A 16,643-nucleotide genomic window follows, 5' to 3' on the forward strand; every position below is an offset into this window, starting at 1 on the left:
AGAACATGGTGCTGTTGGGCTATATCTCCTGTGGCAACTCAAGGCCCAACAACATGCTTGGCACTTCAGGACTGTAGATCTTATGGACAGAAGGTGGTCAGGTACCAGGAGGCCCAGGGAGTGCACCCCCAAACCTGCAGCCTCCGTGATCTGTCGCAACCAGTGAGGCTAGGCAGATCAAGTGCAGTGACTGCCTGGTGGAGAGACCTAGAACACAAGCAGCGGACCACACTAGCAGTGGCCACTGATGAGGATGGGCAATAGCCCCTCCTCCCCACCAGTGCACTCCAAGAACGGCCATAGTCCCTAGAGGGCTGTGGCCTCAGGTGCTAGGAGTGAATGCTAGGAGATGCCCCAGAAAAGAGAGCCTCCGCTTTAAGGACGATGAGGCGGCAAACCCCGCCAGAGGCGCCAGAGAGGCGCAACAAGAAGGATGCAGAGGTGATGAGCGGCTGTGGCTTACCCTGAGGTGGTAATCCTCTAGCTGGGCTTGAGCGTTGGGCCTCGGCTGACCATGAACAGCAGCTGTATTGTGCATATGCCCCGGGCGGCCATTTTGGATTGGGTGACATGGTAAGCCCCACCAGTTATGATGAAGAGGCACAACCTGGAGGAAGGCAGAGATGAGGAGCAGCGGTTGTTTACCCGGAGGTGAGACTCCTCTAGTTGGGCCTGAACCATGGGGCACAGCTGACCACGCCCGGCAGCTGCAGCATGGGAAGGCCCTGGGCCGCCATATTGGTATGGGCTCATGAGAAAGCCAAAGATGGTAGGCCCACATGGATGGGATAAAGACCAGAGTGCCCCTACATAGGCCATGACGCCTTCCTAAGGCACCTCTAGCACAGATATTTCCCATGTGGTTTTTTGTTCCATCCTAGATACTGTCTAAACAACATTGGAGGTACAGGACCTTTGCTCATTCGTCTTCCTCCTAGCTAGAATTACATGTTGCAGGGGCATAAACTGAATCCCTCTAGACAAATGACATTCTCTGAGGCAGTGGGTGGAAAGGTGAAAGGTATAGTGTTGAAAGAACCTAAGGGGGCCATGACTGAGACTTCCAAATCAATATTAGAAGTGTCAGACTCCGCTGTGGCAATGCTACTAAAGGAAGGGATAGAGATTAAAGTGTCCATTGGCATAGTCAGCGACATATTCTAGACCACTTCCACTGAAGTCCAATCCCTATGGTGGAAATATTAATAGCTTATATACCAGGATGCCTACATTTGAATAGAGGCTAGTGGATATGGATTCCAGATAGCACAACATGCTGGATTGGGGTCCAGAAATATGGGAATTTCGTCAGAGAACCATAGAATTGGAAGACAAAACATGGCAGAACAATTAAGAACAATTAAGAATTTCGAAGATTCTGTAAAGGTCAGAAAAGGATAATATGATGGATTTTCTCAGACATCTACTTCTGAAACTCCTTACTTTAAACTTTGACTTTTCTTGGAATTTCATAGGGCCCATACGGTCAAGTCATGTCACCCCCCCCTTCTTTAGAACGCCCAAGGCAAATACTTGCTTGTATGAGGTACTGGATCTACAGAAGCATTTTAAATATGTCCCTTACTACCTCTACCTTCGCAGAGAAACACGCTCTCCTCAATCTCAAGGATAGAACTGATGTCATCATCAAACCTGCAGACAAGGGCGGCGGAATTGTAGTAATGAATGTTGATAAATATGACTTTGAAATAAAGTGACAACTATCCAACCCGCTACATTATCGCAAACTCACGAGGGACCCACTACCTGAGTTGAAAACCAAGATCCAGCTAGTAACCAGCCGAGCTAGATCCGAGGGCATCATCACACAAAAAGAGTTTGCATTTTTGAACAACCCGCATCCCCGAGTGACAGTGATTTATGTTCTCCCCAAGATCCACAAGGACAGCACCAACCCCCGTGGATACCCCATAGTATCCGGATGTGGATCCATTCTCGAACCACTGGGCAAATACATTGACGCTGTCATCAAAGAGTTTGTCCCACTCACTGAAACATTAATTCAAGACAGCATGGATCTCATCAAAACCATTGAGGCCCTTTGACATCAACACAGAACTCATGGCGGCATAGAATTGCTTTACACCAACATCCCCCATGAGGAGGGCCTCTCAGTCATTGTAAAACTACTCGAGGAAAGACCACGACCCACCTCCTTCATCATGGATCTCTTACACATTGCTCTGGAAAATAACTACTTTCTCTACCAGGACACTTTTTATTTACAAATCAAAGTTGTGTCTAGGGGCGCATGATGTGCCCCTAATTTTGCTATTAATTTTGTATTCAATCTGAAAATTACACACATACTTACCCCCATCAATCCATTTCACACACAGATTGGTCTCTGGCAACGCTGCATAGATGACATTCTACAGCTGTGGAAGGGCCAGTCTGACTCTTTGAATTCCTTTGTTGAGTGGCTCAACCATTCTCAACCTCACCTCAAATTCACCACGGATTGGAGACCCAATCCTAGATGTTATCATCCATGCAGAAGACGGAAAAATTGGAACCGTCTTATTCCGAAAACCCACAGAATGAAACACGCTATTACATTACTCCAGCAGGGCCTCAGAGATGGCTTACCAATTTTTGGGCATCCGCAGAAATTGCAAATGGCGGAAAAACTATTTCAGGGAATCAGATATTCTCCGTGACAAACTCATCTCCAGAGGCTACCCAGCCCGCCTCGTCAAACGTGCCCGTAAGAGGGCAAGGTACTGCCACCAGGACTTTATTCTTACACCCCAACCCAAGAAAACAAATACCCGCATCCCCTTTGTGACCAAATTCAGTCCAAGCAGCAACCAAGTCAAAAAAATCATTACACAGAACTGGTCCATTTTGAGAACTCAAAAGATGTTCCAAGAACCTCTTCTCTTCTCCTACCAACAAGGAGAGAACCTGGACAACCATCTTGTTCATGCCATCACTTTACAGACCAAACCCGTACAACAGAGCTCCATCACAGCCGCATGGGGAACACCACCACTGATCGGACGCTACAGGTGGCAATCCTGTGTTGTTTGTGATCTCACATCAAATACCAAAGATGTCAAAATCAACAACAAAACCTACCCTCTCAAAACCTTCATCAACTGCAGATCACAAAATCTGATTTACGCCATCCAGTGCTCTTGCGACTTGGTATACATCGGTCAAACCACCCAATTAGTAAAACAGAGGATAATACAGCACAAAAGCAGAATCCACTGCAAAGTACTTACTGCACCGTTGGTGTCATACTACATTGAAAATCACAATGAACTAGAAATAAACTGGTAAGTGACCGACCAACCTTCACTATCCATCAGGAGTGGTAAACTGCAAACCCTACTGAACCGAAGCAAATGTAAATGTGTCACAAACTGTAATTCAGTAGACCAGGGTCTCAACACCATCGATGAATGGAACAGTACAGTACAAATATAACTCTGCACGCCAACCCACTTGTACGGCCCTTTACACCCACCAGGCCATCAGCATTCACTAGTGATGACACCAACACTATTGATACGTGACACCATTTTATATCTCAACTTTGAGACTATATGCTTCCCAATTACCTTGGTTGATACTCCCTGTATCTTTCACCATCGCCTAGCTGCATACACTTTCCCCTCCTGCCCCGCCCCCTCCATCAGATGACAGTATGGACTACCTGCCATCTTAGTCCCCCACATGATTTATCCCATTGCCAGCATCTACACTCCGTACTATGCTTTGTTTTCACTTATTACAACATAAACATGTATTGTAATTGTGTTACATTTACGAATATTTTAATTGACATATGATCTCCTTCTCTCTGCATTCCTGAATATATTTTCACGTAGGATTGTTATAATATGTCATTCTACTGTCCGCCGATTACGATTGTAGTGAAGTGGCGCTGCACCCTATCACCCCTGAACCTGTTTCCCATAAACAATTCTTCAGGGTCTACCGGACTGCGGCCTAGTCTTTCCTCTCCTTTGTTTACCTACCCCCTCCCCGCCGGCTTTCCTCCCAGTGCGCACCACTCTGCATTTGCGCGTCCCTAACTACGCCCCGCCCCGGCTCATGACGAGCTCTGGGTCACGTCACTTGTACAGGCCTCGTCCCCTAGAGTACGGCATATCCACAGCTACAGGCCCCTACCTCCACTCGACTGGCTGGGCTAGACTGCACATGACCGTGGCGGCCGGGACCTAACCTCAGTGTCTCTAGGGCCTCTGGATTGACTCTGTGGACCATTTACCCTGTATTATTATTATTATTATAAACATTTATAGAGCGCACTGTAACCCCACGGGCATCCTGGCGCTAAAAGAACCTATACAGCCCAGAGGCTGTCAACTACATTATGAGAGAGGCAGCATGTTATCCAGCGAGTCTACTTCTACCCCCCCCCCCCCGGAGAGGCATATTATATCCTGAGGAATAACCAGGTCTTAACTTTCTTATGGGATACCTTGTATCCCAGGTAAGCTCAGGATAGCCTCAGTCTGATCTTGATTAACGCCACGCCACCCCACCACCTTAACACATGCTTCCCCTCCTCCAGGTACCCACCCCAGGACCTATGCAGTGGATTGGGGACGTGACCCTGCATCTGATAACCGTTGCTTCCAAGGTAAGCACATGACCGCGTAAAGCTTGTCTCCGCCTGTCCAGCTTTCTCTCTAGGCATCCGCCATTCCTAACCCATGCTTCCCCCTCAATTAGGTACCCTCTCCGGAACCCACACTGTGGATCAGGGACCCGACCCTGATACCTTCCTCCCCTTACTCCTCTACGGTGGACCCCACATGAGTTTACCCCTCTCCAGCGCATTTTCAGTTCACCAAACGCTACCATTCCGCTGACTTCCTCACTTAATCTTCTCCCCCTCCTCCTTCACAGAACAACCGATTACTCTTAGCAGTCACAACTTTATGCAGTTCCGGACATGTGATTCCTCCGCACACCGGCTTAATTTAATTTTTTGCCCTATTCTGTGTAGGTCATATCTGCCTCCTTGCCTGCTCCTTCCCCCTCTTGCCTCTCCCGCCTCATTCGCCTTCAACATCCGGTTTTTATTCTCAGGATTGCACACCGCCTCCACACTCCCTGGATTTTCCTTTTCCACGCCACCTCCTCCCACACGGATCCATTGACCCAGCAGTGAACTCACTTGCCTGCCTCTCTTTGTCACCGCACAGGTAGGCTCCTCTCCTCCTACCTCATCCTCTCTTCTGCCCCTGCGCTACCTCCCATTCCCCATTCCCTCCCTCAACTCAGCCTTTCCTCTCTTATACATCACCCAAAAAATATTTGGCAACCCGGTCCTGAAGATGATCCTGAATAAATAGGATTGAAACGCCGTTGACCAATCGTACAGCGCAACTCACGGCGCATACTCAAACTTGGTTCATAAAAAGTTATATATCTTCCAATCATTGAAAAAGAACCATTGATTCTTGTAAATATATTTTTTCTTCTCCTTGTCGCCTTGCGTCCTTCGCTGTTATTCCACTTGTCACTTGCGCCGTCGCTCATTGTATCACGAGCACAACGTGTACAAAGTTCCTTTGGGTTGCCTTCGCAATTTATGCCCACAGTGCTGCTATAACTGTCTTGTATAAACTGTGAATTTATATATATGATGCCATGAGCACTTCTGAAAGAATACTGGGAGTCTTTCCTTTTTGCTTCTACCTTGTAATGTCGTGTTATATCTATCTGCCTTCCTCATTGAATCCGGTTGAGACATTGTTGTCAATTACGTATACTTACCCAGATCTCAACCTGGTCTATGGGTTATACTTCTGTTGTCTTTTACTAGATGTCCTGACCAGCACATCTTAGACCACACTGATGTGCTGTAGAACAAAAGGAGTGATGATAATCCTTCTTAAATGCCTCACATTTAGATTGAGTAACAAATAGATAGATGAAGAGGGGGGATATGTGTTTGTAAAGCTTCACATTTAGGACACATACTTGATTGTGGGTTCGGAGTACGACCCAATGGGTGACAAATTCTCCTCCTTTTTGCACTTTCCCTGTGATTCACATCCGAAATGTGGATCTCCTGACACAGTTTAGTGAGGGCCTACAAGAATACCAGAACTTCTAGTTCTGTCTATACAGGTTAGTACCTCCCGCTGAACTATTGGTGAAAGATCAATGTTTCAATTTATTGCCCCTTTCAATACTTACAACAGAACAAACTGCCCTACAGAGGATGAAGTGTCACATGCCAGAGATGACTTTAAAACAGGGAAAATTCCCGGAAGATCGATATCCAGCTGAATATTGCAAGATGGCCAAAATCACTAGGCTCCCAATTCTATGCAAGGTCTTTCACAAAGCGGTTGCCACATGTAGACTTCCTAATTAGTTTACCAGAGCAAGGACCATCCTAATTCCCATGCCAGAAAAAAAACTGTAAGGCACCAAATATAAACCTATCTCCTTGAATAATGCTGACACAAAAAAATTGGGATTTATCCCAGGGCTATCCTCAACCTACCTACTCAAAGTCTTTCAACATATTCTCTGGCAGGTGTGGGACAATGGTGATGAGAAGTTACTGCTTTCCATTTATCTGGAGAAGATGTTTGACAGAGTGGAGTGGGGGTAACTTTTCCACACTATGGCACAGATGCAATTTTGCCAGAAGTTCTTGGCATGGATACAGAGTATATATAGGAACCCAGAAGCTGTGGTTACCTCTTGAGGATTTACATCAGCTTGATTCTCATTGGAGCGTTGGAGACAACCTTGATATCTGCTGTTGCTATTGGCTCTGGAGATGTTTGCGCTAGCTATGCAACAAGCTAAAGGAATTAAAGGCATATATCCTGCAGCAGATGACCAGAAGGCATTCCTTTAAGTGGACGAAATACTTATATCACTATCCTGACCTCAACAATCTGCAGAGAGGCTACTGGTGCTAAGAGAGCAATTCTCAAGTTTCTTGGGGCATCGCATTAATGGGACTAAATGTGAAGCGCTTCCTCTCACAAGAACCACAGTGCCTACATTCCGGTTGATCTGACCTTTAAATGAGAACATATACACCCTTAATATCTGGAATCCACATCTGCTTATCTCGAATATATAAACCCAATGTTGGAGGGCATCACTGATGTCATCAGTGATGTCATCAGTGATGTCACTGGCAATGTCATGAGTGATGTAATATGTGAGGTCATAAGCAGTGAATTGCAGGGGAGTGAGTTATAGTTAGCTCAGTTAACTATAACTACGGAATTCCATTAGTTTTTTAACGAGTGAATCTTGAGCCTATCTATAATGTATCTGTAGCCTTTGGGGTTTTCACTGAATTACTAAGGTTTTTTAAATTACATTTCCTATCTATAATGTCCCTGTAACCTTTGGTTTTTTCAGTGAATGTCTAAGGTTTTTTAAATGCTAATTCCTAACTATAACGTCTATGTAAACTTTGTTTTTTTTAGAGAATTTTGAATATGTTTTAAATTTTATTAACTGTAACCTGAAAACTTTGAGAATGGGTGTGTGAGTCACTGTATAGGTTACAAACTAGGTGTGCGAGTGGCTGTATAGGTCTGAGAGTGAATGTGTAATGTCTGGGTAATTATGTAAGTGCATAAGTAGTGCATTGGGTGATTGTAAGATTGCATAGGTAGTGCCTTTGTGATTCTATGAGTGCAATTGCCAATGGCACACTGCAAAAACCGGGTGTTTTTGACAAAGTGTAAAACATATATAGAAATATATTACATAACGTTTCAGTGTAGCTAAGATACTAATTCAACTTTTCCCTTTGTATTCATTTGTCGAAATAAATATAGCAAAAATGTATTTTCCTTCTTCATAGCAACACTAGAGGTTGCAATGACATCAGTTGTCATGAATACAAATGACAAATTGCAAAACAGATATATGGACATATTTTCACAAAGTTTGAGTCTAGCTGTTTAGTGACATATTGGTCTAACTTTATTTTGACAACATGTTTCTAAAAAACAACAGTTTCAAAAAAGAAATGTCAACATCTGAACTCACGAATACAACATAACTACCAAACAAACATCAAGCTATCCATTGTCACCAAACTCATGGGCAATTAAAAACTGCTACAAAACAAGTATAATGCACAATGTGGGGCAAGACCCTCTCTAGAGGATCGAACAAAAAATATTCATGTGGGAAGACATACATCTTACATAATCTTAAAACCTATCATAGAAAACGTATCCTATTGCCAATCTACCAGAGGGAAGCTGGTGGACCATCTACATCAGTGGCAGCAGCAACAAAAGTCCAGTCAGAGTTTTAAAAAATGGGCATGTATTGCATGGACTGTAGTATTGTTATAAGTGCTGGTGAGCAGTGTGTTACAGGTATTTGCAATGCTGCAAAAAATCATACATGCTAAGTTTTTTCTCCCCTTTTATACTCCTTTAAGAGGAGCTCAGAGTGAGCAGATTTGAGCAATGCACAATATGTCACAAGACATTGTTAAGGGGTACAAAAAAAATATTCTTGCAGGACTAGTTCCATGCTTTACCATCTAAGAACAAACCACAGCAATAGTGTAAAAGCAGCAAGAAGTTAACGCAAGACTAAAGGACCCTCAACTTCAATAGCAACTGCAACAACACAGGGGCAGAGAGAGTCCCTTCAAAAGTTCAATATCAAATTTAAGATTTGGTTTTCCCCAGATGGCATCATACTGCATGGATTGTGGATTTGGAGTGAGTGCTGCATAGCAGTCTATAACATCCCTTTGCGATGCTGCAAAGAATTATAAATGTTGCTATTTTTTTATTGTTTGCCCCTAATAGTTTTTCTACCTTAGCACACATTTTATTATCTTACAAAATGGGTACCTGATATCTATGTGGTCTTTATTTTATTACCCTCTAATTTATTGTAACACTACTTGCATATTACTTGCCCTATGAACAAGTCAAAGCATTCTTCTACAAATAAATACACAGCTAACTTTTGCCAGTTATCATTGTTTACTTTTTCACTTTTTAAATACAAGTCAACAGTCTGTGTTTGAATTTTCTAATGAGTGCGTCGACAACATATACAAAAATACATTGGTTTGTGTCCTGTTGTGCAACTCCTCTTCTTAACATCTCTTGATTTTCCCAGGAATCCTGCTCAGGACCAAAGAAACAAAACTGCACATCATCACAAACATGTTCTACGTCTGTCACAGTACCATGCAAAAGTGCTCCATTCATTTCTCCTGAACATAAAGCAGGGGTTTTTACATAGTACAGCCTCCTATCTAAAGTTTGCATTGCTGAGTGAAGTACAGCTAAAATCCTGAAATGGCAAAATTTACTTTGGCACACTTTCTTTGATAAACAAGCTGTGAGTTTTCCTGCAAATTTTTATGCTTTCTAATCTTGCAAGAATCTAATCCTTGTAAATTACCTATTTTGTGTTTTAAACTTTGCCTTGGAAAGATAGCCAGGAATTTCTTTAATATATCAATGGATTGCTGTCAAATACTACAAACACTACCACAATTCCATTTGTATACAGGCACCTGACTCTGTCTTCCTGGTACCTGTTCTCCAATTTCTCAGTGCACTTTATTCTATTTCCTATTGTCCCAGTTGCCATTTCAGTTACCATAAAACAGAACAAAAACATTTTACAAGTTTACAATAGCACTAAAAAACACAAAATCATAAACAAAATCGAAAATCATGTCACGGAGAAATATAGGAATATAATTGGATAATACACTTTTCAACTAAAAAAGTAAGAACATGCTTATTTACTTGTCTTGAATATTCTGTAACAGGAGTTCATAGTGTGCAGATTTGAGCAATGCACAATATGTCACAAGACATTGTCAAGCGGTACAAAAGAAAATATTCTTGCAGGACTATGTCCATGCTTTACCATCTAAGAACAAACCACAGCAATAGTGTAAAAGCAGCAGGAAGTTAACTTAAGACTGAAGGACCTTCAACTTCAATAGCAACTGCAACAACACAGGGGCAGAGAGTCCCTTCAGAGGTTCAATCTCAACTTCAAGATTTGGCTTTCCCCAGATGGCATCATACTGCATGGATTGTGGAGTTGGAGTGAGGGCCACATAGCAGTCTATAGCATCCCTTTGCAATGCTGCAAAGAATTATAAATGTTGCTAATTTTTTTATTGTTTGCCCCTAATAGTTTTTCTACCTTAGCACACATTTTATTATCTTACAAAATGGGTACCTGATATCTATGTGGTCTTTATTTTATTACCCTCTAATTTATTGTAACACTACTTGCATATTACTTGCCCTATGAACAAGTCAAAGCATTCCTCTACAAATAAATACACAGCTAACTTTTGCCAGTTATCATTGTTTACTTTTTCACTTTTTAAATACAAGTCAACAGTCTGTGTTTGAATTTTCTAATGAGTGCGTCGACAACATACACAAAAATACATTGGTTTGTGTCCTGTTGTGCAACTCCTCTTCTTAACATCTCTTGATTTTCCCAGGAATCCTGCTCAGGACCAAAGAAACAAACAAAACTGCACATCATCACAAACATGTTCTACGTCTGTCACAGTACCATGCAAAAGTGCTCCATTTATTTCTCCTGAACATAAAGCAGGGGTTTTTACATAGTACAGCCTCCTATCTAAAGTTTGCATTGCTGAATGAAGTACAGCTAAAATCCTGAAATGGCAAAATGTACTTTGGCACACTTTCTCTGATAAACAAGCTGTGAGTTTTCCTGCAAATTTTTATGCTTTCTAATCTTGCAAGAATCTAATCCTTGTAAATTACCTATTTTGTGTTTTAAACTTTGCCTTGGAAAGATAGCCAGGAATTTCTTTAATATATCAATGGATTGCTGTCAAATACTACAAACACTACCACAATTCCATTTGTATACAGGCACCTGACTCCGCCTTCCTGGTACCTGTTCTCCAATTTCTCAGTGCACTTTATTCTATTTCCTATTGTCCCAGTTGCCATTTCAGTTACCATAAAACAGAACAAAAACATTTTACAAGTTTACAATAGCACTAAAAAACACAAAATCATAAACAAAATAGAAAATCATGTCACGGAGAAATATAGGAATATAATTGGATAATACACTTTTCAACTAAAAAAGTAAGAACATGCTCATTTACTTGTCTTGAATATTCTGTAACAGGAGTTCATAGTGTGCAGATTTGAGCAATGCACAATATGTCACAAGACATTGTCAAGGGGTACAAAAGAAAATATTCTTGCAGGACTATGTCCATGCTTTACCATCTAAGAACAAACCACAGCAATAGTGTAAAAGCAGCAGGAAGTTAACTTAAGACTGAAGGACCTTCAACTTCAATAGCAACTGCAACAACACAGGGGCAGAGAGTCCCTTCAGAGGTTCAATCTCAACTTCAAGATTTGGCTTTCCCCAGATGGCATCATACTGCATGGATTGTGGAGTTGGAGTGAGGGCCACATAGCAGTCTATAGCATCCTTTTGCAATGCTGCAAAGAATTATAAAAGTTTTTTGTATTGTTTGCCCCTAATAGTTTTTCTACATTAGCACACATTTTATTATATTACAAAATGGGTACCTGATATCAATGTGGTCTTGATTTTATTATCTTCTAATTTATTGTACCACTTCTTGTATATAACTTGCCCTATGGACAAGTCAAAGCATTCCTCTACAAATAAATACACAGCTAACTTTTGCCAGTTATCATTATTTACTTTTTTCACTTTTTAAATACAAGTCAGCAGTCTGTGTTTGAAATTTCTAGTGAGTGCGTCGACAACATATACAAAAAAACTCTGGTTTTTGAGACCACATTGTGTTAAATTTTGTTATCTTGTTTTCAAAACAATCAACTGTAATACCTGTGTCCTGTTGTGCAACTCCTCCTCTTAACATCTCTTGATTTTCCCAGGAATCCTGATCAGGGAAAAAGAAACAAAACTGCACATCATCACAAACATTTTCTACGTCTGCCACAGTACCATGCAAAAGTGCTCCATTCATTTCTCCTGAACATAAAGCAGGGGTGTTTACATAGTAGAGCCTCCTATCTAAAGTTTGCATTGCTGCGTGATGTAAAGCTAAAATCCTGAAATGGTGAAACATACTTTGGCACACTTTCTTTGATAAACAAGCTGTGAGTGTCCCTGCACATTTTTATGCTCTTTAATCTTGCAAGAATCCGATCCTTGTAAAGTGGTTATTTTGTGTTTTAAACTTTGCCTAGGAAAGATAGCCAGGAATTTCTTTAACATATCAATGGATTGCTGTCAAATACTACAACCACCACACTTCCATTTGTATACAGGCACCTGACTCCGCCTTCCTTGTACCTGTTCTCCAATAACTTGTTCTACATTTGTAGGAACCATCACCTCCTTTGCTATAGGAGTGCTATTCTTCATTTCATAACCCTCTCCCCTGTAATCAATAGCATTAACTAATCTATTATCTTGGAGATTGCTTTCTTCATTAAAAAGGACTTTGTACTAAAAGCATGTCTGCATTTTCCACTAAAAACAGTTCAAAAGTTACTGCTATTCACTAATCTTTTTTTCTGGTCTGTCTCCTCATGCACAACACCATTTTGTCAAGAGTCTTCATTCTATTTATAATCAAAATTAAAAGCTTCCTCTTCAAAGCAAAAGCCTTATCAACTATTCCCGCAACTCGTTCTTTCTGTTTGAGTGCCTCTCTCCTTCTTCTATACTTTTTCATAGTTCTCAGTATATTAATAACTACTCTACTATAAAAAATCCTGGCTTTCATTTCCTTAAACTGATTTTGGTTAAGGGTGTCAATCTCTGTTACATTTGTTATTGTTCTTGTTACATTTTGTCCATTGTTAGTCTTTCTCATAATATGAATTGTATTTTCATTATTCAATAAAGTTTGGAAATGTCCACATATATTTATAAGAAATGACTTTGTCCTCTTACCAATAGCTCCTTTTTCATTTTCTACTTTGTCTTCATTGTTCCCCTTCTGAGTATCAGTTCTCCATAGATACTGTAGCTGCTTCTGTTCCTTCTTCCTTCAAGTTTTTGTAGGCATTCTGTCTGTAAATATGCAGATGTTGTTCTGTAAAAGAAAATAACTATATTTACATTTTCTTCCCATCCAATGTAATAACTACTGTGCTACTAGCTTGTAAATAACACAAAACAGTTTTTATGTTATTTGCAGTTTTAAATCTACAAATTAAACTACCTAAATAACTGCAAGCACTTACTTCAATGTACCAAACCCAAACCAAAACACAATTTATTTGTTTACTTTTCATATTATATCACCCTCTCCTACAACACACCTGTACCATATCTCAGTTCTCACTCCTACACTTTAAACGACCACTTTATCCCTTATGTACTCAATTTTAAAATAAACATCAACCAAAGTGTAAAAGTACATACAGTGTCTCAATACGATAAATCTGAAAACACAACATAAGAGCTATTTCTGTGCCTCTCTTCCACTGTGTCAATGGTGAGCTGGTGAGCGAGATCGCACCCTCAGATGGCACCGAAGAGGGCCTGATTCGGCCTGGGAAATATCCGGCTGTGGAATGGGGTCATGCAGCAGTGGCCACATTGTAACTACGTTGGGGAGGTGTGCCGTCCTCCTGTCCCCCTCCGGGGACTGCCTGATGCCTGTGCGGTGTGGGATGCCTGCGGGCGGATCCTGAAGGCCGGGGTGCAGTTGAAGATTGAGCCCCCCTCCCCGTCTGGGAGTGTGTCTGTGGATGGCCGCGTTCCGGCGGCCTGGTAAGGCAGCAGAAGGAGCGGACTGCTTATAGTACCCGACGACCCTGAGCGCCCTGGGTGAAGAGGGGGTAACGCTGTTCCAGAGGGGCCTGCCTCAGGAAAGAGGAGCCTTGTGTGCTGGGCCTGCGCAGACGAGACGCAGTGGAGATATCTAAGGCCCTGAGAGCGGGCCGGCCGGGAGGTGTGTCGTCCTCCGTGGAGCGCCTTGTGGCATATGCCAGTTAGTTGCCGGAGCGTGGATACCCTGGGTGGTGCCCTGGGGCATGGGGGGGCCACATAGGAGGCATGGGTCTCGGCGCCCCCGTCCCTCCGATCTGCAGCCCCGGGAGATGGCTGGAGACCTTAGACCATCAGAACCAGCAATCTGGCGGTGAGGGCCTGCGGTGAAACAGGCAGCCTTTCAATGTGTGTGACGACGGGGGAGGTTGATGTTTCAATGCTGGGAGAGGACTGAGAACCACTGGAGGAACAGTCAGAGCCGGGTCAGGGATGACCTTGATTAGGGCCTGGGCCCGGGTCTGCTATATGCAGCACCACATAGCACAACATACTCTGAGGGTCTGGATTGAGAGGTGTCCGAGCGGATACGCACTCGCAGAGGTGAGCCTTGAAGATCAGAGAGCGACTAGAGAAAGATGTGAGGTGCTCTCTCCCCCCATCTCCCCAGCCTGGGCCTGCGGACTCAACTGAAGGGGTGAGCCCACCAGGGGCCATAGGAGGACCCTGACAAAGCTGGGTGCACCTGCCTGAATAAGCTGAGCACCTCCCTGGAGGTATTGCACTAACAAGAGGAACCCCTACACACCCCTGCCCAACAACAACGGCCATGGGTAAATATAGAGAACCGAAACCTCTGCGATAGGGCAAGATGGACCATTATACGAAGGTCATCACCCCCTTCCAGAGGAACTACCGGCGGCCCGCTCAGACATGGACACCCTCCTCCAGGTGATCCACGCCTCCAGAAAGGCACTTGAGGGAAAAATAGGTGCAGTGGGCACGGAGGTGACGCTCTTGTGACAGGACCTGCGGAATATGCCAGATAGGGTCACGGAGTCAGAGACTAGGCTGGGAGAGGCGGAAGATACGCTACAGGATCTATGTAAAGGAGTGACGGATCTGCAATCATCCCATAAAGACCTACAGTGGCGGGTGGACGATGTGGAAAACAGAGCATGCCGCAATTACCTCGGTGTTGTGGGCTTTAGGGAAAAAATTGACGGAACAACCATGTCTGAGTTTCTTCACGCCTGGCTTCTGCGCATCTTCCCGAAAGACAAATTCTCCACCTGCTTTGTTATAGAGAGGGCTAACATCGCGTTGTTGGCCCGAGCACCTGCAGGAGCGCAGCCACGACCAGTAATAGCTCGCTTTTTGAACTTTCTGGACAGAGACATGATTCTCAGGGAAGCCAGGAAGCTCGGGGAGATCCGGCATAAAAATGCACGCATAATGTTCTTCCCCGACTACAGTAGAGAGGTGCAGAAACAAAGATGGACCTTACACTCTGTAAAGGCCAAACTGCGAGAACATAAGATCCAATATATGCTACTCTTCCCTGCAAAGCTGAAAGTGATGTTCCTAGACAGTTCTCATTTCTTCCAGACCCCGGAAGAGGCATGGTAATGGCTGGAAGAACGAGCCACACTGGAGCGGCCTGAGGTACCACCCCGTTGCAATATTTCATTAGCAGGAGACGCCAGACGGTCACCGGGCCCACAAAGATCGCTGAGACCCCGACAGGCTCACAAAGATCGACTTATGGAGGCGACCCCCTATGCACCAAAAGACACTGGCAGACCCAGAATGTGCAGTGGTTGTTCATTGAACTCTCATCTCTCGGCGGGCTACCGCTCTCTTCATCTTCCTGGTCCAGACACAGAGGCTGAAAACAGAGAATCTTCCCCCGGAGAGGAGGAGGTAGAGGGCCCTTCCATGCACCCCTTGGCGGCTGAAATATTAGCAATGGAACAAGACGCAGCAGCGGACGCTCTGGCGTCACAGAGAGAACCACCGGATTCGCATTCATGACCAGGGGCCAGCGAGGTTGACAGTGGACATAGACTGAAACTCCGGACCATGCATGCTGGACACCCACCCCCCTCTTTTTCTTTCTTTTTATTCATCTGCTCCTTCTGCCGAAACCTGCGGAGTGTTAGAAGACATTCACGGAATCGTAGGCGAGAGGCTTGGAGTGGCTATAGACTCGAGCTCTCTGCAGCCCTTACTCTCTATCAATTTCACACTCTATTGGTCTCATCTCCTATCTGTCTATCTTCCTTCTGCTTCTTTTCTGTTTCGGAGTTATCTTTTCATAGGCTTTCCCTGTTAAGGGAGGCTCCCTTTCAGAGGACTTTGGGCACGCTCTGAGAGTTGGAACTTGTGGCGTAAGTTGGGCTTGGGAGGGCGATATACCTCCACCACCCTAGGGCTCATTCTCCAGTAACTGGAAGGGGATGCGACATTGGGGAGGAGGGAGGTGGGGTGGGGGGTTGAGAACGGGTGGGATACAACAGTTCCTATTGTTGGGTTTATTTTATTTTGTTATGGTTCACTGCACATCGGTCACTCAGTCACTGCAGTGCACATATTCTCCTGCTTCCCCCGCTCGAGGCATAACATAACCATTCATGCTTATGGGTCCACTGACTGAACATAGGCTCCCCACGAATGTGATGGTGACTGACTCCTACACGTTACTCACCTGGAACGTAAATGGTCTGGGAGACAAAATCAAGAGAGGGTTTGTGTCCTCATACGTAAAATGGGTACACCCAGACGTGATCCTATTACAGGAGACCCACCTCAAGGGCACAAAATGTGGGTTCCTGGCAAGGGGAGTTTACACAGTCCTAGAACATGTGGGCTAC

At 43.7% G+C, this 16,643-nt stretch overlaps 1 protein-coding gene across 2 annotated transcripts in view; it reads right to left on the bottom strand.

Annotated features, from left to right (window-relative positions):
- LOC144761771 (uncharacterized) overlaps nucleotides 1–16,643 on the bottom strand; it is a 995,952-nt gene that overhangs the window by 438,029 nt on the left and 541,280 nt on the right. For both annotated transcript variants that reach the window (XM_078647017.1, XM_078647016.1), the window contains exons 3-4: nucleotides 12,949–13,090; nucleotides 11,872–11,926 (exon numbers count right to left, since the gene is read on the bottom strand). The gene's annotated coding sequence lies outside the window, so the exon portion shown is untranslated. The remainder of the gene's footprint in view (nucleotides 1–11,871; nucleotides 11,927–12,948; nucleotides 13,091–16,643) is intronic.

The sequence above is a fragment of the Lissotriton helveticus genome, chromosome 6, assembly GCF_964261635.1.
Source record: "Lissotriton helveticus chromosome 6, aLisHel1.1, whole genome shotgun sequence".
NCBI classification, from domain to species: Eukaryota; Metazoa; Chordata; class Amphibia; order Caudata; family Salamandridae; genus Lissotriton; species Lissotriton helveticus.